At 36.2% G+C, this 22,786-nt stretch overlaps 1 protein-coding gene across 1 annotated transcript in view; it reads right to left on the reverse strand.

Annotated features, from left to right (window-relative positions):
- The window catches only part of COL4A5 (collagen type IV alpha 5 chain), a 295,236-nt gene that overhangs the window by 211,681 nt on the left and 60,769 nt on the right, over nt 1-22,786 (reverse strand). The window lies entirely within an intron of this gene.

Below are 22,786 nucleotides of genomic sequence, written 5' to 3' on the forward strand. Positions count from 1 at the left end.
TATTTTTTAAACTAGGTAGTAGTTACTCCAGTTGCTTTGTCTAGTATTTTTTAAATGGTCTTGACTTTTAATCAGAAAATAAACATATTAAAAAGAAATTTAAATTAAGGAACTGTACCAAAAACCATTTCTGATGTACAAAGAGAAGAATGCAAACTCCAACACTAATACCAAAATGATATAATCTTGATTCGGATCTGTGCATATTACCTGTTTCAGCTATCCTCGATGTTGTATTCAACTCACCTGGAAAGGATACCTACCTACCATACTCTAAACCATGTGTTTCCAAACTTATTCTGGGAAAAAAATTACCCAACCACTCCTAAAAAGTAAACACTTTTGTACCATATAGCCCATAATTCAGGATAAAATCTAGGTATCTGCTTTTGTAGCCCCCACTCCCATCTCCAATCGTTCCAGTGCCTCCCAGGGAACGATATTGGCCACTTTGGGAAATACTGCTGTAAACCATCATGGTACATTATTCAAGTTAGTACCTCAGCAAAACAAGATACAGTTACAAACGATGAACCTGTAGTTTGGCAGTGAGACCAAGAGTGATAAAGCTAAGCCATTTTGGAAAAAGAGACAGTCATTTTAAATGAAAAAAAAAAAAAGAACCTTGCGTGTATTTCAGGAGGGCATAATGATGTGGAAAAGGAGGAGAGAGAGATTGGAAAATAATGAAAACAAGTCAGCTCTGTAAATAAGAATTAAACTACTTTCCTGTTCTATAAATCAGCTGTGAAGCTTGTTTTAAAATGTTAATTCTGGGTTTGAACCTTCAGAAAATCATTTAATTTGGAGTGAGGTTCAGTAATCCATTTTATTTAATGAACATTACAAGTGATGTGTAGCCTTCTGATTTTACACTGAGAATTAGTGTGCTCGAAAAAAAACATACTTTTTCTCCCTTGTTTTCACTCCTTCTCCTTCTTGTTATATAAGTATTTGTTATTAGTGGCATTTGATCTAAGGCTGACACAATTAAGAACATTTCTTTCCCATATGTGAAGTACTCTTCTGCATCTCTAATTTTTGTGTGTGTCCAGTCTCTCCATCTCCCAGCATCGTTTCTTCCATGGTTCTCTGGACTCCTATCTCTTACTATAGTCACCAGTTGATCTGGAACTGTCTACAGAAGTGTCAACTTCCAATCATTAATAGTATTATCTACAATGTTATTGAAAGGGAAGGTTAACACTAGACTTCTGCATATGTATATATACCTAAAACAATTGCCTTCTTTTTGGTTGTTATTGTCTCAATGTTTCTTCTAAAGTTTAAAACCTGCCAATTTTCTTTGTGCAAATCCAAATAGAAGTTAAAAGTTTTAGGGAAGTTCACAGCGCGGGGCTGTCCGCGGGGAAAAAAGAAAAGTTTTAGGGAAAACCCTTAACTTAATACAGGCCTTCCCCCACCCCCACCCTCAAGTTTTTCTTGAAACTGAAAAATAAAGTTTTGTTTGTGTTTTGACATACAAAGCTGGAGCACTCCTAATGGATTACAAATTACATAATGTTTACCCTATTCTACTGCTGCCCACATGAACCAAGTTCTTAGAAATTCTTCTAAACGCCCCCTTCCTTCTCTCAAACAACTTCACAAATTCAAGCGGAATTGTCCCAGTGTCACTTGACATTGAGAGTCTTCCATGCTGTAAATCAAAGGAAAACTGAATATTATCTGTGACTATTTTAATTTAAGACATAGAACAAGAAAGAAATAAAACCTGGATTTGTTCCCAGAGAGCATAAGTGTCCCTTAATCATTTGGCAATTCTCATAGATGCTTGAAATACTGAACTTCCTCAAATATCATACTATGTAATTCTGTGTGGGGTGTGTGTGTGTGTGTGTGTGTGTGTGTGTGTGTAAGGAACACTGCTCAAATAAGAACACTGCTGGAATTTTAATTACTATTGTCAAATTTTAGTAATTTCTCTATCTGCCAATAGTGGTGGTAAAGAGTCATTCCTCTTAAAGAATGAAAATGGTTGTCAAGCATTATGGAAATACAAACAACTTTGAAAGGGAAGCAATACCTGAACTCCAGCACCTAACAGGTGATTCTGTCAATGTCTTGGTGTATCTGTTCCCAGAGTCCCCTTTCTCCACATGTATATGCTTGTCTACATGAGATTAAATCAATATAAATAAGAACAGCATATGCTTATGTATGTATGTGTAGGCGCACACACACATATAAGAGGGGACTTCAAAAAGGGGAAAAATTCCATTATTTTTTAATTCCTATTAATTCCCACGAACTCTTTTGATGGCTCGTGTGTGTATGTGCATATGTGTGTGTAGGTATATGTTGTGGGTGTATTGTTGCTAGTTGCCATCATGTATATTATACATACATATATTATATACATACATACAAACAAGTGTGCTATTTTTTTAAAAGGGCATCAATTTAATGCTGTTGTAAGATAAGAAATCAGCTTGGATAAAATATTATGCAGACAATTAAAATATCCCAAAGTAGGGGAATAATGATATGTTTTACAGTATACAAATGAATATTACACAAAAATGAAAATTTTTTGAACAATATTTAATGACACTGGAAAATGCTTCCAATATGGTATCAACCAAATAAACACAATACTAAGTTATTGTAACACCAAAAATATATATAAACCCACGTAGTTTTCTCTGTGAATTTGATCAAACATCTAAGGAAAAATAACATCAGCAATACACTTAGAAAATAATGGAAAAGGAAGCCGTGCCAAACTCATGCATGAGGCCAGCATCACAAATGATGACAAGTACACTGTAAGAAAATAAAACTACAAGTATATACACCTCAAAAATACAGATGCAAAAATGTTTAACAAATTAGTATGAAATTGAATACAGCAATACATTATTGGGTTTAATTCCAGAATTATAAAACTAGTTTAGTGGTCAAAAATCAATAGATATAATCGCATATTTTATACAAAAGCATATGATCATTCGATAAAATTCAACACCTACCCACAGAGATGAAAATTCTCATCGAACCAGAAATAGATTTTCTCAACCTGATGGTATGCACCAAAACAAAACAGGTACATCTAGCATTAGACTGCATGTGAAAGTTGTCCATTGACTAAGGATGACCAAAGATGATTCAATGCATTTTACATATGGTGCTGGAGGAGAAAATGGAACGTTCCATTAATTATCCAAGAGCAGACAAGTCTGTCTTGCAAGAAGTACAGCCAGAATCCTACTCCGAAAGCACGGATAACTTAGTCTCATATATTTTGGACTCGGAGAGACTAGGAAAAGAACATCCAGCTTGGAGAAGGAGAGGGGCAGCGAGAAAGAAGAAAGCCTTCGACAAGATGGACTGACACAGTGGCTGCAACCATGGGCTCAAACACAAGAACAATTGAGAGGATGGGGCCAGGTGGGCAGTGTTTCATTCTGTTGTACTTAGGGTTGTTTTGTTAGGAGTCAGAACCGACCCGATGGCACCAAACAACAACAGCAGCATTAGACTTACTAATGAAATATTGAATGCTGCATTTGTAAAGCTGTGAAATAGATTTGAATATTACCTCTCATCGCTTTCTATTCAACATATGTTGTCACAGGGTCTGTCCATTGCAACAAAATAAAATTAATAAAGGAAAATAGGACCAGAAAGATCAAGGTCAAATGGACTCTATTTGAAGCTAGTAAGATTATTAATGCAGTAAATCCAGAGGTATCAGTAAATGGACTAGGAAATCTAAATAAGTGGATTTTTGCAGTGTCATAGGATAATATGTTATAAATGAAAAATCAAACTAGCAATAATTCTATTATTATAAACTTAAATTGAAAAATAATACCATTCTAGATGGTACCCAAAGGCATAAATTACTTAGGGATAAAGTTAATTAGAGATGTACAAGACAAAATAGTATCTAACCACTTGTTTTCAAAAAGCTGTCCTATACATATATACTTTCCTTTCTCATTGGTAATATAAATTCTCTAATATGGGATATATTAATGATACCATCAATATAATCACCAATGTGCTGCTTAGAGATGGTTTATAATGTTCCCAATAAAATGATGTCTTGAAAGTGGGCCAGGGACATATATAAACTAAATATATTTCATTTATATATATCAAAGAATTTTGACACCACACTTAATTCTAAGAAAAATTAGTTCTTATGACATGGCCCTCATGAAGAGATTACTGAAGACTTGGGTGCTAGAGCAAAGTGTGATGAAGAAACCAGATGGTGCCTGGCTATAAGAAATAATAGTTTCTGGGGTCTTAAAGGCTTGTTGTAAAACAAGCAGCCATCTAAGTGAGGTGTCAGCTAAGTCCACATGGAAGAAGCACCCCAGCCTATGTGATGCAAAGAATTAAATCTAAGAGGAGGATGAAACAATATTAGAGTTTGAATTCTAAGCACCGAGGTTGCAGAAGGCTATGGATGACAGTGGAAGTCTGAAATTCATTTGCAGGACCCCTACATGGATGAAACCTCCAGTGAGTCCCCTCTGACCATAGTCCCGGGATGCGAATAGCCTCGCTGTCAGGCAGAGTACACTGGAGAGTGGATTATAGCAGAGGTGGTTATGTTAAAATTAAGCACCCTATAATTTTTCTCTCCATTTTGATTCATTTTTAATTTTTTCTGGTTTTTATTATTGTTTTCTTTTTGATTGATGATTTTCTATGTTTTATTTTGTTGTGGCTATTGAGTGTTTTGCTTTTTTAAACATGTTTTTCTGTGTATGAAGACCAGGACAGATAGATCTATAGAGACAATAACTGAATTGATGGTTTCTTAGGCTTATAGAAGGGGAGGCTAGGAGAAAATAGGAAGCTAATAATAATGAGCACAAGAAAGAAGAATATATTCTAAATTCATTCTGGTGATGATTATACAACCCTTTTTAATATGATTAAACCATTGAATTGGATGACATGTAAATTATATGTCAATTAAACTATTAATAAATAAAGATGTACAAGACCTATCCAATGAAAACTGTAAAATACTGCAATGAAAATGGTTGGCTCTTAAATCAATGAAAAATATGTTATGCTCATGGGTTAGTAATATTGTTAAGTTATTAATTTTCCCAATATTGACCTACAAACTCAATATAATTTCAATCAAAATCCTAGCCAACTGTGGTATACAAATTGATCCTAAATTTATATGGAATTGAAAAAAGGCAAAATATCCAAATAATATTTTTAAAAGGAAGAATGTTGAAAGACTTACTTTACCTGACTTTAGAATGCACCATATAAAGCGACTGTAGGGGAACTTTCGAGTAAACGTTGGACTACTAACTGAAAGGTCTGATGTTCAGACCCACCAGAGGCTCCTTGGAAGAACGATGAGGCTACTTTCTCCCAAAAGAGTTACAACTTTGTAAGCCCTATCTATGTACGGTTTCTATGAGTCAGAATAGATTCCATGACAGTAGATCTGGTTTTGCACTGGTATATAAAGGTGCAGTAACCAAGAGAGTATAATATTGGTGAACAGAAAGATGCACAGATAAGTGGAACAAAAATGTAGAAACCAAAATTATACTCATACCAATGAATTCAAGGAACTTTAATAAGGACACCAAAGAAGTAGACCAGGGAAAGAAATGTTTTCGATAAATTGTGATAAAATAAGGGAAAGTCATATTTTTATAAGAGCAGAAAGCCTCTTCTTTCTCTCTCAGAGCATATTTTGGTTTTGAACTACTGACCTTGCTGTTAGCAGTCCAATGTGTAACTATTAAGCCACCAGAGCTACTAATATCCATATTTTAAAAGAGAAATATCAACTACTATCTCACATTAATTTTTTTAAATAATGCAAAATCACTATACCCTAACATAGAAAAAACAGAAATTTAAAGCTTAAAGATATATAATAGGGGAAATATTGTTTTGATTTCATGATAGAAAAGGAATTCTTACACAGTTATATACAGACTATAAAAATTTATAAAGTAGATTCCATCAACATTTTAAACTTATGTTCATCTAAAACCCAATTGAAAAAAATTAGTAGATGGGTTCTGGTTTAAGAAGCCCAAATGATCATACAGCGAGTGAATCCCTCTTCAATAACTAGGAGGAAAGCTTCAAGAAAGAAAAAAATTGGGGTGCAGCATTCGTGGAGATTGACTCAATAGATAAGTAACCTGAGCAACCCCATCCCTAGGTCCAGAGTCAGTGGTAACAGCAGAGGACAGAGGGAAAGAGTAAATGTGCCTGAGACATCTAAGCCTTCCTTCCACGGGACCTATTAACTTCTCAACTGGCATGTATCCCATACAACACCTGGCTGGCATGAGCGTCAATAAGCTCTGGGCTTCAAAGGCCCTCCTTTCACCTCCTTGCATCCGGGCTGAAGCATTTCTCCACATTGGCCCGCATGTGACACCATCCCCCAGCCACCACCCATTTTACAAAACCCTACACTGTGCAAAGAAATAGCATGCCCTCTTAGAAGGCTCTTGCCTCCACCCCTTCCCACCTAGACCATCCCCAGTGATGACTTTTCTCCCAGGAAATGTGTGTGGCTCAGCTCCTTCCTCCCTATTCCCCTCTTGGAGACCACCTTCTTCTGAACAGCTTGAGTCTTGACCCATGCATCTGGGCTGCTGGAACTACTTCAGGACAGCCTACTACAATTAGGCACACTCTGCCTCCCTAACTAAAAGACCTCGGGCCTACTACAATTAGGCACACTCTGCCTCCCTAACTAAAAGACCTCGGGCTCTTAGTTCAAATTGACTCCCTCACCTCTAACTAGATGTCTGCCTAACCCTGTCCCTCCTGGTCCAAGCTCCGAGAGGGTGGAGCCACTCACCTCTAGGCACTGATTCTAACTGCTCAGCTGCACTCTGCCTTTCATGCACACTCTGGAATTCTCCCAGGGCAGAGTTTAATCTCTAGTTTTCCCCCTCTCCATCCTTAACAAAAAATCATGTTCATGGATAAGCAGACTTAACATTGTGAAGATGTCAATACTACCTAAAGCAATCTATAAATACAACACAATCCAATCCAGATCCCAACTTCATTCTTTAAAGAAAATGAAAAGTGAACTATTATTGAAATGGAATAGACCTGGGAAAAGCAAAGAACTCCTTTAAAAGAAGTACCAGGTAGGAGGTCTAATATACGTGACCTCAAAACCTACTACATAACCACAGTAGTCAAAACAGCCTGGTACAATGATGGATACATAGACCAATGGAATGAACAGGCTAGGAAAAGCATAAGAAAGGGCATCCACCTACAGACAACTGTATTTTGACAAATGACCAAAATATACCAAATAGAATAGGGACAGACTCCTCAACCAATAATGTTGGACAAATTTGATCTCCATCTGCAAAGGAATAAAACAAGGCCCATACCTATCCCATGCACACACACACAAAAATGAACTCAAGATGGGTTAGAGACCTAAATGTGAGCCCAAGAACTATCAGGATAATTAATGAGGAAGCAGGGATGAACTTAAGGGTCCTATTGCAGTGCATGGACAGACTATCAAGTATAAAAAAAGGAAGCACACACAGTGGAAGTAAAATCAATCCAGAGTCCTACTGAAACTAACTACTTGAGCAAATCACAAGAATTAATCCAAAGAATCAAATGAGAGCCCATGGATAATGGAAAAAATTTAGTAATGACACAAAGAACAAGGGTCTAACTACCAAAATGTATAGAATTCTGCAACATTTCAATAAGAAAATAGCATTTGTATGATCTTATTAAAAAGTTGGTAAAAGACATGAACAGACAGTTCACCAAAAATGACACTCAAATGTTTAACAGACACATGAAAAATGCTCACTAGTCATCTGGAAGGCGTAAAGCAAACTATGAAGAAATATCAGCTGATGGCCATAATCATAGTCCAATTTAAAAAATACAAAATAATAAATACTGGAGAGGGTGTAGAGAGATTGAAACTTATCCACTGCTGGTGGGCTTGTACACATGTATGGAAAGGGATACGACACTGCCTAAAAGAATTGGGAATAAAAATCCCATGCAACCCAGAAATATTTCTACTGGGAATACATCCTAAAGAAGTAAGAAAAAGAACACAAATGGATGTATACTCTCCAATGTTCATTTTAGCACAGTTCACAATAGCAAGAAGCTGGACACGATGCAGATAACCATCAGCAGAAGAATGAAAAAAGAAACTCTGATACCTAATCCAATGGAATATTATGCGAGCCTAAAAACAGTAATGAAACATCTCAGGACATAAATGGACGTGAAGTCCATTTTTCTGAGTGAAATTAGTCAATCACAAAAGGACAGTGATTGCATAAGACCATTACTATAAAAATAAACACCAAGACAAAGGCAGTCGTCTGCTCTTAGGTCACTGAATCTTCTATTCCAGTTTCCCAGATGAAGAAGTGTAACAATATCGTACTCATGAACCATATAGCATTCCATATTAGTATTAGTACATCCTAAAAAGCATTTCGACAGGAGATGCCTCACTTCAACGGAGTTGGTTTCCTATGATGCAGGGAAAAGGAGAAGACCAACCAGTGCCTGCCATATAAAATTAGCCTACAGTCACCCCAAATAACGGATACTCCTACAAGTGTGATTCATGAAATTTACTGGATACCCAAGTCAGTGGGTGGTGGGGTAGGTGACATGTCTGTCTCAGAGAAGGTAACTATGCTTAGAGCCTAAACCAGATGGGGCAACTTCCCATTAATAAAACAACTCAACATTATATATATATTGACCACCAAGGCGAGAATAAGCTTGGTAGCTGTGTTAGTCTGGGTAGGCTAGAGAAACAAATTCATGAGTACTCTCATATGTGTATAAGAAAGAGGGTTATATACAAGTGCAGTTGAATATTGAGAAAAATGTCCCAGCTCAGTCCAGGTCAAATCCATGTCTGATATTAGCCCATATCCAATACAGATCTATAAAGTCCTGTTCAGACTGACGAAACACATGCAATGACACCGAATGCAGGATGATCACAGGCCAGTGGGTAGAAAGTCTTCAGATTCAGTGGTGGTGTAAGTATGTCAGCGTTGGCAGGGGTCTCTATGTGGCTTCTCCAGTACCCAGGGCTGCATCAGGATAGGTCCTTGTGGCTTTTCCTCAGGGATGTCTTGCAGGGAGGAAGCCTTCTCAGTACAGAGTCTCCAAAGGAGTGAACAGAGAGAGAGTCTCTTCTGCCTCCAAGGAGGAAATTCAGGAATTCCAAGAATGCTCAGGGGAAGGGCATGCCCACACAGAGTCTCATTGGCTATGATCTGATTGACAGATTAGACTTCAGCCCTTCACTCTTAATCCTCTCAAGTCCCAAACTGATACCACATTATTTAACTACCACAGTGCCATTTCCTTAATTGGGTACTTTTGACCTAGATATAATTCAGCCTTGATGACCCAGTCTGGGACATTTGTCCCTTGCCTTTTCGATGTGCATAATATCATCCATAGACCACACCAAAAAGATCTGGAACTCCACAAAGTGAACTGGACTTTACTTTAAATACACAGGTAGCAGATTAAAGGAAGTGAAATTTTACTGTGGATCTTTGGCTGAGGACGTCATTAGACTTCAGTTCAAAATTCAGGATGCCCAACAAAGGACAATTTGAAACTACCATATCTGTGCTATTTCCATACTCTCTTTTACTTTCCATGACATGTTTAGTCCAGTTCTACCTTTATGAATGAACATTACTGAAAGTTGAGCCATCACGCCAAGCCTCACTGTTTGTATAAATAGTGTCTAGTCACCTAAATTGTTCATCGGTAAAAACCAAAAACCCATGTGTATTTTTTGTCTAAGAAATACTTCTATATGTATATTTTCTTTTTTCTCCACAGTATTTTAAATTCCCCACCATATGTTAAATTAGTGGTAATATCAAGAACCACCATATTCCCCTTGGGAATATGGTATTTTCCTTCAACAAAATAATAATGATGCCATTAAAGTGAACCAGAAACATATATAAACCATAGATATATGGATGTATCTTTGAACTGATTATTAGAAGCCCTAATCTAAAAACAATAAGTTCGTATGACATGGCCCTGCTGAATTTCTGCCCCTATGAAGTGATCACTGAAGATATAGGTGCTTTAGCAAAGTGTGGTTAACAAAGTAGATGGTACCCAGCTAGCAGAAAAAAATAGCTTCTGGGATGTTAAAAGTTTGTTTTCAAAAAGCAGCCATCTAAATGAGGTGTTAACTAAGTCAAAAGCAAAGAAGCCTATGTGATCCAAGAATTATTATAAATAAAAAACAGACCGAGAAGAGGGAACCTCATTAGAACCTAAATTCTGAGCACCAGGTTTATAGAAGGTTATGGATTATAGTGAAAGCCCAAAACCTATTCACATGGTCCCCCATGTGGATTCAGCCTCCAGTGATTCACCACTGACCATGGATCAGGGATGGAAAAGGTCTTCTTACCAGAGTACATTGCAGGGAGAGTTGCTGCAGTTGTGCTGTTGGTGCCATCGATTCAGTTCCGATGCATAGGAACCTTGTACCCAACAGAATGAAACACTGCCCAGTCTTCTGCCAAAGTCCATTGTTGAGCCACTGTGTCAATCTATATCTCTGTTCAGGGCCTTCCTCCTTTTTGCCGTGCCTCCACTTCACCGAGCAAAATGTGAGGCTGTGTCATTTGATCCCCTCCTGATATAAAGCATCATTGTTACAGTTTTTTATATGTTCTACTCTGTGTTCGATTGAGTTTTCTCCATTTCATGATGTTGTTGGGCCATTTTTCTGTGTTTTGCTTTGGTTTTGTATATTTTTTTGTATATGAAACTCAAGGTAAGTAAACCTATAGAAACAACAACTGGGTAATAGTTTCAAAGGTACATGGTAGGAGAGGTTGATGGGAAATGGGGAGCTAACAACAAGGAATACAAGGAAGAAGCATCCTGGAATTGATAGTCGTGATGGTTACACAACTCACATGAATGCGATTGAACTAGTAAAAATGTGAATTTTATGTTGGTGGAACTGTCAGAAATGATTTTTTTAAAAAAATTCTCACAACCAGACCACTAATCAACATCATGATAAATGGAGAAAATGTTGATATTGTCTAAATGTTGATTGAACAAGGAGCAGCTAGAAAATCAAGCTACAAATGATATTGAGCACATCTGCTGCCAACGACTTCTTTAGGTGATAAAAGAGACATTTCACTTCGGATTGGGTGGTACCTGTGAATTCTGGATACAGAATAAAGGAGACTGAAGGAGAAAATAAATAGGAGAGACTGGAAGAAAGCTTTTGCAAAGAACATATGTACGAAAGGACGGTTATCCCAAATTGCTAATACTCATGTTCTAAGTCTGTAGATATAGGAATTTGAAATGACATTACTCCTAAGATTACAACAAAAACAAGCTGACGAATAATTTTCCAAATAACAGTGATCATAAGGCAAAAGACCAGCCCAAACATCCAGAGAAAAACAGGTATAGAGACTATGATGAAGAAAATGTAAGCATGATGCCAATTGCCATCAAATAATTCTGACTCCTGATGACAACATGTGTGACAGAGTAGAACTGTGTTCCATAGAGATCTCAGTGGTTGGTTTTTTGAGAAGTCGAGTATTAAGTCTTTTTTTTCAAGGACCCTGAACCACATCCCATAAGCTTCTCCAATCTTTAATAGTGTGCATATCTCAATCATGATCCCTTTCCCACTTCTGGGGTCCCATCTAAAATTGTGATGAACTGATATGCCACCCATAATGTTTTTGTAACAATGTCCTCCGTTGAAGTGGAAAGGAGCCCTGGTGGCATAATCGACTACAAGTTGGGCTGCTGACTGCAAGGTCAGTAGTTCAAATCCGCCAGCTTGTTCCAAGGGAGAGAGATGAAGCAATCTACTCCTGTAACCAAGGCACCTTTGATAACCAATCTTTTAGTTAAACATGTATAATACACAGGGTCTCCATGTAATAGTGCTGTTTTTGTTAGGTGGCATTCGGTCAGTTCCAACTCAAAGCTATCCTATGTATAACAGAAAGAAACACTGCCTGGTCCTGCTCCATCCTCAAAAGTGTTCTTATGTTGAGCCCATTGTTGCACGCACAGTGCCAATCTATCTCATGGACAGTTATTCCCTTCTACATTGCCCCTCTATTCTACAAAGCATCTGTCCTTTAACAACGACCGATCTCCTGATAACATGTCCTAAGTATATGAGATGAAGTCTTGCCATTCTTATTTCGATTGTTTTTAATTTAATCAGGCAGGAAGATTAAATTTCAGTTTTCACTGGTTTATAAAGGCCAAGCATGGGCTAGAATGTGAGTGTGAAAGTTTGTGTGCTTATAACATAACAGATTTCCCAAATTGGTATAGCGTTTTCCTCCACGAGCCCGACCTAGTTCTCACCGGAAACAGAGGGAATAATCCTTTTAAAATACCCAAGTGATGCGAGATGAGTGAAAAGAACAGGTTTACTTCCCCTTTCTCCTTTATGGAGCAAATATGAACTATAGGAGGGTTTTTGAAAACAGAATCAGAGGCTACCCATTATGGCTGGGGAGGCGAAAGAAGAAACAACAGTGTGGAGAGGACAAGGAAGAACACTCTTTTTTGGGGGGAGGGGGGAGACCACTCTTGAAGACCACCCTCTGAGGCACAGATCCACCAAAATCACTTCCATTGAATCTTTTTCAATTCATGTTGACACCATATCAGGAGTGTGTGTGTGTGTATGTGTGTTAAAGACTAAGATGTACCCTTATCCAACACCTCACCGCCATATTAGTAAGACTTCAGTAAAAATAACAGTGAAATTTGGTAGAGAGAAATGAAGATGGCAAAGAGAAGACTTCAAATCAAGAGGAGACAAGAAGTAGGTATCAATAGAGAAAATCTGAAGTCTGATGTGCATAGCAACAACAAATCACAACACCGGTAACCACAGCAACCATAAACTTCAAATAGCCAAACTCCTGATTAGACTACACAAATTGCTACACCAGAGGCCTAGAAACAAAATATTTACCTCAATATATATTGTCGTACAAAGCACATACAGCTATCAACCAAAAATTATGAGCCATACCCAAACATAAGAAAAACAGTCTGAAGAGACAAAGCAAATAGCAGCATTAGACTCAGACATTAGATCAGCATATTTGAAATAACAATGATTTGTATAGTACAGCCGCTAGTGGAAAAGCTACATGACATGCAAGATAAGATAAGCAATTTCAGCCGTGAAACAGAAATGATAAGAAAGAATCAAATGAAAAATAAAGAAACATAGTAACAGAGATGAACAATACCTTCAAAAGGTTCATCGGCCAAGATATGAAGAATAGTGAAAATGAAATGAATGAAGATAAGATCAATCTGTTTGTTTCTTATTTACAATGTTCCTAAAAAGAGATTACTGTGTGCAGCAAAATTAGTGCCAAATCTACTGTGAATAGGTAAAAGTAAAATGTATGACAACAAGGGGAGAAGAGGGAGAGAAGAATAGAATATTAACTATACAATATAACGATGAATAAAGGGTTAAACACTAATTTACAGGTAGAATGAAATTACTTAAAAATAAATACTATAAAACCTATGACAACCAAGAAAAATGTAAAAAGACCTATAAATAATAAGAAAATGCAATATCATAAAATGGTGATTTAAACCCAGAGAAGCCAAACTTAGAATACAGAATGTACTTTAATAAAAAAAATTTTAATGCAGTAATATAAAAACAAATAAGCTAATTTGTAAAATGGGCAAAGGATATGAATATTTCTCCAATGAAGATATACAAGGAGTCATTAAACACAGGAAATGTAGGTAATATAAATGGGGCTTCAAAAGTTCAGAGAAAATTTCCATTATCTTTTTGATTAGATCTTTCCACAAACTTTTCGAAGTCCTGTCATAAATATCAAGGCCATTAAATAGCACTTCAAATCCACTAGACCAAAACAAGTATTGTCCAGAATGTAGAGAAAATAAAAGCCTCATACATCATTGATAGAAATTTAAAATCATGCAGTCATTTTAGAAATCAGTATGGCATTTCTTCAAAAGTTTAAACATAAATCTCCCATATGACAGAAATTTCACAATTGGATATACATACAAGAAAAAGAAAAATATGTGTCCATGAAAACTCTTGTACATAAATGTTGCTAGCCACATTATTCATCAAAAACAGACAGACAAAAAAAAACCCCAAATAAACCAACTGCCATTGAGTGGATGCAGACTCAAAGAGAACATTTTAAACAGGGCAGAACTGTCCCTGTAAGTTTCCAAGACTGTAACTCTGTAGGCAGGTAGAAAGTCCAGTCCTTCTCCCAAGGAGCCACTGGTGGTTTCAAACTGCTTAACCTTGCAGATCTCCGCCCAAGGAACAACCAATATACTTATGAGGGCTGCTACAAGATTCATAAGAGGCAGAAAGTAGTACCTCCAAAGCTGGAAACCCAAATTGTGCTATATTCAGAAAATGGAACATGATTTGGTGTTGTAAAGGAATGCAATACTAGTACATGTTGGCATGGATGGGCCTTGTAAACATTCTGCTAAGGGTAAAAAGATAGTCACAAAAGACCACATATTTCAATTCCATTTATAGGTGTCCAGAATAGACAAATCTATGGAGACAGGAAGTAGATTAGTGGTTCCCTAAGTCTGGAAAATTAGGAGGGGGAAATAAGAATTTACTCTTAAAGGACACAGAGTTAATTTTGGGGTGCTTAAAAATGTTGTAAATCTAAATTTTAAGGATGCCTAATTCTGTGAATATACTAAAAACATTGAACTATATATTTTAAATGAGTGAATTGTAAGACATGTGAATTACATCTCAGCAAAGTTATTTAAAAAAGAATTATGTAGCAAAAAATGAAATGGGTGCAGCTATATTAATCTTGACAACATAGCCTTCAAAATAAGAAATATTATAAAAATCTGAGGGGCATTACATAATAATAAAGGATTCAATTATCCAAGTAGATAGATAGATACACAATGAATGAATGTATACGCAACTAACAACAGAATATTAAAACACATGAAGCAAAGTGTGATAGAATTGAGAGGATAAACAGGCAAATCCACAATTCCATTTAGAGATGTCACAGTCTTCTCTCAGCAACTGATAGAACATACAAGAAGATATTAATAAGACTATGATGACCCAAACAATACTATCTATCAACCAATTTTGACCTAACTTAACGCTCCATCCAATATTAGCAGAGTGCACATTCCTCTCAAGTGTACATGAAACATTCACCAAGATAGTGTCATAAAATATATGTTTTAAAAATACCAGTAATACAAACTATATTATTTTAGTGTAATAAAATTAAAGTAGAAATAAAAATATTGGCGAAATCCCTAAATGTTTGCAAATGAAGCAAAAGTTTCCAAATGACTTATGAATCAAAGAAGAATTCTTGAAGGGGGAAAAACACAAAAATTTTTAACTAAATGGAAATGAAACATTGAACACCTAAAAATTGTTGGCGGATAGCTAAATCTGTTCTTAAGTGAGAGTTACTATTAGATGCATACACAGTTGAACTTGGACAAACAGGAGTTGGAGATAAGGAGTTCTGATCCCTGCAGTGAAAGATCAACCTACAGCATTTGACTGCACTTGTCTATCAGTTTGTTGTTCTGTGGTAGTTGGAGGTTGCTGTGATGCTTGAACATATGTTGCCAGTATTTCAAATACCAGCAGTGTCATCACCCGGTTTCAGTGAAGCTCTGAAGTAATAAGATGTCCACTGGAAACCTTATGCACAGCATTAACCCTTGAATCTGAAAACGAAAACAAGTCGACAAGAGCCAAAATATGTTCTTGAGTCCATCTCACCAGAATTTTGAGAACGCCTCAAAAACAAATCTGATGCATTGAACACTAATGGCAGAAGACCCTGTGGGAGGTTATCAAGAACATTATATTTGAAGAAAATAAAAGGTAATTAAAGGCAAAAAAAGCAAGAAAAGGTCAAAGTGGATTCAGAAAAGGATCTCAAAATGGCTCTTGCAAAAAGAACATGGAAGATGTGATAGCATCGAAAAACTAGACAGAGTTTCAAAGGGCATTTCAAAAGGATAAAAGAAAGGATTAACATGAAATGTGCAAAGACCAGGAGTTGGAAAGCCAAAAAGGAAGAACATTCTTGACATATATATGGAATGATGGTTTCAGTTAAAATTTTAAGTAAAATTTGAAGAAATACTATCAATTCTATACAGTCCATTTTAGAAAACAGAAGAGAACACTTCCCAATGCATTATATATAGCTGCAGTTACGCTAAAACACACGACCATTTTAAAGGAAACTTACTACCTAATATCCCTCATGAACATAGACAGAAGAATGCGCAATAACCAATGAACAGACGTTACTGGTTACTGAGGCTGGGGAGGGAGGGGGTGAAGGGGAAATCATAGCTTAGAGGGTAGACATGTGTTAACTTGGGTGAAGGGAGAGATAATAACTTACAAGGGGAGATGAGCAAAAAATGATGGAAACAGGGAGGTTTGAAAAGATGTTAAAAACGAAAATGATGATGTGCTCTGCAAACCCTCATGATAAAAATTTTAATTAGTAAATAGAAGCCAATAATAAATGAAACAAATAACATTCCATGAAAAACTGTTTGTCTCAGAAATGCTTGCTAAATTCAATATTTGAAAAGCCATCAACTCAAACTCCCAAATGAACAGTCCGAAGAAATCTGTGCATGTGTAGTAAAGAACATTTGAAAATAACTATTGGTGACAAAAACTCATCACACCAGTAATAGAAGAGAATTTTCTCAGTCTAATAAAAATGCATAGGAAACATCCTCCATAGTGGAGAAAAACTGAATGTTTGGAGAAAGAAGGATGGCCTCTTTCATCCCTCCTAGTCAACATGAAACTGGAAATTCTAGGTGGAATAAAAGGAGAAAAAGAAATTTAAAACCATAGAAATTGGAAAAGTATAAATAAAATTGTCCTAATTGCACATCAGCAGTCCTGGTAATGTAGTTGTTATGCGTTGGGCTGCTAAGTGCAAGGTCAGCAGTTCAAAACCACCAATCACTCTGAGGCAGAAAGACTGACAGAAATTCACAGGGGAAGTTCTACTCAGTGCTGTAGGGTTACTGTGAGGAACTGGCACAATGGCAGTGAGTTTAAATTGTACATAACTTTCACTGAACGTACTGCTGTTGAATTGATTCTGACTCTAGCAACCCTACAGGTCAGGGTAGAATTGCCCGCCACCCCTGTGGGTGTCCAAGACTGTACCCCTGAGGGAGTACAAAGTCTTGTCTTTCTCCCACAGAGCAGCTTGCGATTTCAATTGCTAACCTTGTGGTCAGCAGTCCAACACATGACTACCAAGCCAAAAGGCTATTTATTGTACATAACAGGATTGTCTAATTAATAAACGAAATCCTAAACAAAAAAATCTACCCAAAACTACTAGAAATAAGAGAATTTACCAAAGTTGCAGAATACAAGAATATGTACATGCAAAAGTAATATAAAAATGAATTATCTAAGAAAATGAATTATCTAATACAATTAAGCAAAATATATAGGCAAAAATCATCTACACACTGGCAATGTACAATGGAAAAAAGACAATTACAATAATCCCAAAAAATTAAAAGTAAGTAAAAATCGAACGGAACACGTACAGAATCGACATGCTAAAAAAACTATAAAATGGTAAAAAAAAAAATCAGAGTATACCTATAGCTTGAATAAGCCTTGAAATCATTATGCTGTATGAAAACAGACATAAAAAAGACAACTGTATTTATATCTAATATCTAAAATTGGCGAATGAAAACAGATACAAGGTTTATAAGTTTATTACTGGTTTCCATGGGTGGGTAAGAGGTAGACATAGGAGGCTTTGCTTACATGGTGCTCAGTTTCAGTTAGGGTGAAGAAAATATTGGACAATGGGTAATGGTGGTGGTTAACAATATAATGAATGCAAATAATGTCTCTGAATTCCACATATAAAAGTGGTTGAAATGACAAGTCTTTTATCATGTGTATTATATGATAATGAAATAATGCTAATACAAAATATATACATATGTATAATATACCTTTGCTGCCATTCCAGTCAAAGTCCCTGGAGACATTTTTGCAGATACAAAAGGCTGGTGTTAAAATGTATGTAGAGAATCATAGCTAAAACAATTACATATAAGAAACACCACAAACTGATTATAATGTTCACTTAAAACTTATAGAAATTAACAGAGTGTGGTATTGATGTATTGAATGGTATTGATGTATTGAATACACATCTCGATGCACCTGTATAGTCAGGAAATAAATCTTGCTCTTAAGGCCAACTGGATTTTGTGAACTGATTTTTGCCAATGGTGCCAAACGTAATCAGTGGTAAAGGGATAGTCTTTTCAACTAAAAGTATCCAAACACTTGGCAATTCATATACAAACTTCAAATTAAATTTCACACATAATACAAAATGGAAGACATAGCTAAATGTACAATTTGAAACTTGAAAACTGTTTTGAAGAAAGTATAGGGGAAAATTTTGTTCAGAAAAAATTTCTTTGATGAAAACTTTCATCTAAAGTCAAACAAATTCTTAGACATGACAAGAAGAGCACATTCCAGAGGAGAAAAAATGAGTAACTGCATATTATCAATATTTTCCTGTTATAAAGTGATTTTATTAAATTGATTTGGACATTCTGCAGGTCAAATAATATTTCCCGAAGATAACAATCATGAACTTTAAAGCTTGACATAAAATTAGTAGCTTCAAAAGTGTTAGTCACGTTCCCCAGCAACAGCGTGATGCAATAATTCAGCTATGTACAAATATAGAACTCTAGGACTAGCTGATCTTCAAAAATCATTGTTACAGGAATGAAAGGATAAGCTATAGACTGCAAGATAGATTCAACTTGATGGCAATATGTACCCCCCTTTGGAATAACTAGTGAAGTTGAATATCATATCATGTATTTATTTGACATCGGTGTAACCTCCTTGATGAAATGTTTGTGTGTGTCTTTTGCCTATTTTCTAATTGCACTATTTGTTTCGGTATTGATGAGGTTTGGGAGCTCTAAATATTCTAGATACTAGCTCTTTGTTCAATGAGTGACAGCAAATCTTTTCTCCCAGTATGTAGCTTCTCTAGTTATCCTTTAACCAGGCCTTCTTGCAAACCAAAAGTTTTTTGTTGTATGAAGTTTAGTTTATGAATACTTTATGGATTGTGCTTTTGGTTTCAAGTCTAAAAACTCCTTTCCTAGCCTTAGAAACATGTATTTTCTATTCTGAATTTTCCCCTAAAAGCTTTGTAATTTTAGTTTTTGCATTTAAGCCTGTGATGTCTTTTGAGTTTATTTTTAATAGTGGGTGAGGTTCAGATCAAGATGAATCTTTTTGCCAATGGATGGCCAATTATTACAACACCCTTTGTTGAAAAGTCTACCCTTCCTCCATCCATGGATTTATGCCTTTGTCAAAAAGCAGCTAAGCATAATTGCATTCTGCTATTATTGGGCCTCTCTTCCGTTCCATTGATCTGTATGTCCATTCTCCTATAATACCACACTGTCATGATTACTGTAAGCTATGTAGTGCGCTTTAATATCAGTTTAAATTATCTCTTTCACTTTATTCTTCTTCAATATAACTAAGTTTTTAAAGCATTTTGCTTTAGCTCAGAACCTGAACATATCAAACATATATCTGAGTAAGTCGTCATCCTCAAATTCAAGCTTGAAGCGAAAGAAGGGTAAAACAAAAAAGGTCAATTTGATGCTAATTGTTACCAAATTGCCATTGTTTACATAATATAAGATCTGTAACTAATAGAACTTCACAGATATGGGTATTAGGTATTTTGAGAATAGGTAAATGATTGAATGGATGAGTGTTCTTTTAGAAAAGCAATCATTTCCACATAAAGTTCTCCTACATTACCTAAGAAATATACTGAATAACAGTGTTGAAAATGTATCAGTACTTTCATGTGTAATAGTAGACCAAAGTTCAAAGTTGTTCTCGGAGGAAATGCTTATTTTATGTGGGAATAAACAAACCCACCTCAGTCAAGTCAGTTCCAACTCATAATGACTCTCCGGGGCGGAGTAGAGCTGTCCCATAGGGTTTTCGTGGTGGAAGTCTTTGAAGAAGCAGACTTCCTCTGGTGCAACAGCCTTGAGGTGTGAATCACTGACCTTATGACCAGGGTTCTTTCACACTGGGGTACAAACTAAAAACACAGTGTAAATGTGTTAAATCTTGAAATCTTTCTGTGCCGATAAAAATGTAAGCATCTCAACATGAAAAAATAAGCAGAAACAAAGGAGTCCATTTTCCCCTAGCCTCCTGTTCCTTGGATGAACTGCAGCTGACAGCATATTGTTTCTCCTCCTTGGCACTTCCTATAATCCATTTCTCTTGGGATCATTGAGATCAGTGTTTTCAAGCTTTCTATGCCGCAACCCTGTAATACAGTTTCTTATGTTGTGGTGATTCCCCAACCATAAAATTATTTTCGTTGCTACTTAATAACTGTAATTTTGCTACTGTTATGAATCAGGTGACCCCTGTGAAAGCTTCGTTTGAAGCCCCCCAAAGGGATCAAGACCCACAGGTTGAGAACCGCTGCTTGAGATAAAATTCTGATATAAAAACAATTCCATGTGTTAAAGTATATATGTATACATATATTTATATTTATTTACTTATTTATCAATAGAACTGTCATTTCAAGAAATTCAAATAGGGAGCAGAGGTCCTGTTGTTCTTTGAAGCACCATCTTTTATGGCTTTCAAAATGTTAGATGTGTTTGGACTTGCATGGGAATTCTGAAAATCTATGCAGAGTACAGTATTGTGGAGGTTAAAATAACACTGAAATACAGTCTGCTGCTGTTTAAAAATTAGCTTGGGAAAACAAGAAAGAAGTATCATAGCTTTAAAGTTGTCATCTATTTTCTTGTGGCTATTTTAACATTCTGAGTACCATAACTATATGTTTTAAAACCCACAATGTAACTATAGTCAGATTTTAACAGTGCATGTGTATTTGAAAGGTGCCCTGGTGGTGTAGCGGGTTATGTGCTGGCTGCTAAAGCCCAAAGGTCAAGAGCTTAAATCCATCAGCTGCTCCGTGGGAGAAAGATGAGGCTTTACTTTAAGGTGCTTCAGACAGAACTTTCTGGCAAGGTTTCGGGAACAGGCTTATTTGTCACAAAATACTATTTTAGCTTTAAAAATGGATTAATTTTCAAAATGCATTTAAATGATATTATTCCTCATGTTTCCAAGAGCCCTGGTGATGTAGTGGTTAAGCGCTTGGCTGCTGAAGGAAAGGCTGGGTATCTGAACCCCACAGTTACTCTTCAGGAAAGATGTTTGAGCCCATTGGTGCAGTGACTGGACAACCCATCTCATTAATCTTCTCTTTTTCACTCTTCCTCTACTTTGCCAAGCATAATTTCCCTTTTCAGGTATAAGTTTCCTGATAACATGTCCAAAGTATATAAGATGAAGCCATGGCACTCTCCCTTCTAAAGAGCATTCTGGTTGTACTTCTTTCAAGACAAAACTTTTTCATGCTTCTGGCAGCCAGGATATAGTCCACCTTTTTCACCAAAACCAGGATTCAAAGGCATTAATTCTTCTTCTGTCTTCCTGGTTCACTATCCAACTTTCATATGCATGTAAGACAATTGAAAATACAATGGCTTGGGTCAGGTGCAACTTAGTCCTCAAAGTAAAAGTCACCCTTTTCAACACTCTAAAGAGATCTTTGTGCAGCACATTTACACAATGCATTGAGCCATTTGATCTCTTGACTGCTGTTACTATGAGCACTGATTGTGGACCCAAGCAAGATGAAATCCTTGGTAATTTCAATCTTTACCCCATCCATTGATCATGATGCTGTTTATTTATCTAGCTGTGAGGATTAGAGTTTTCTTTACATTAAACTGTAATCCACACTGAAGGCTGCAATCCTTGATATTCATCAGAAATTGCTTCAAGTCCTCCTCTCCTGGCTTTCAGCAACCAGGGTTGTGTCATCTGCATATCACATGTGGTTAATAAGCCTTTGTCAGAACCTGATGCTGCGTTCTTCTTCATATAATCCAGCTTATCCAATTATTTTCTTGGTGTACAGTTTGAATAAGTATGATGCGAGGATACAACACAAATGCACACTTTTCTTGATTTTAAGTCATGCAGTCTTTCCCTTGGTCTATTGCCTTTTGATCCATGTACAGTTTTTGCAAGCACAATGTGGTGTTTTGGAATTCCTATTTTTTCCAGGCTTTCCAGAAATATTGTCCACACAGTGGAATGCTTTAGCATAGTCAATAAAACACAAGTAAATATTTTTGTGGTATTCACTGTTTTCAGCCATTTCTAATTTCAAAAATGTTAACTCTTGTTCCATGTCCTTTTATAAATTTGACCTGAATTTCTCAAATCCCCCTGTCAATGTACTGATGAATTATCTTCAACAAAATTTGACTTGCAAGTGATATCCATGATATTATTCTATAACTTATGCATTCTGTTGGTATGTAGATTGATATATATAAAATATGCATATGTATATACCAACAGATAAACCTACATAAAAACAACTTAGTCATCCAATTGAATCCTCCAAAGAAGGTTTAATTAATCTATTTACTCAAGCACAAGCTCTCAAAGCACAGCTATGACTAACAATATTGAGTACAAAAGAAGAAAATTTCCTAAAATGGA

This window comes from Tenrec ecaudatus, chromosome X, assembly GCF_050624435.1.
Source record: "Tenrec ecaudatus isolate mTenEca1 chromosome X, mTenEca1.hap1, whole genome shotgun sequence".
Classification (NCBI taxonomy): domain Eukaryota; kingdom Metazoa; phylum Chordata; class Mammalia; order Afrosoricida; family Tenrecidae; genus Tenrec; species Tenrec ecaudatus.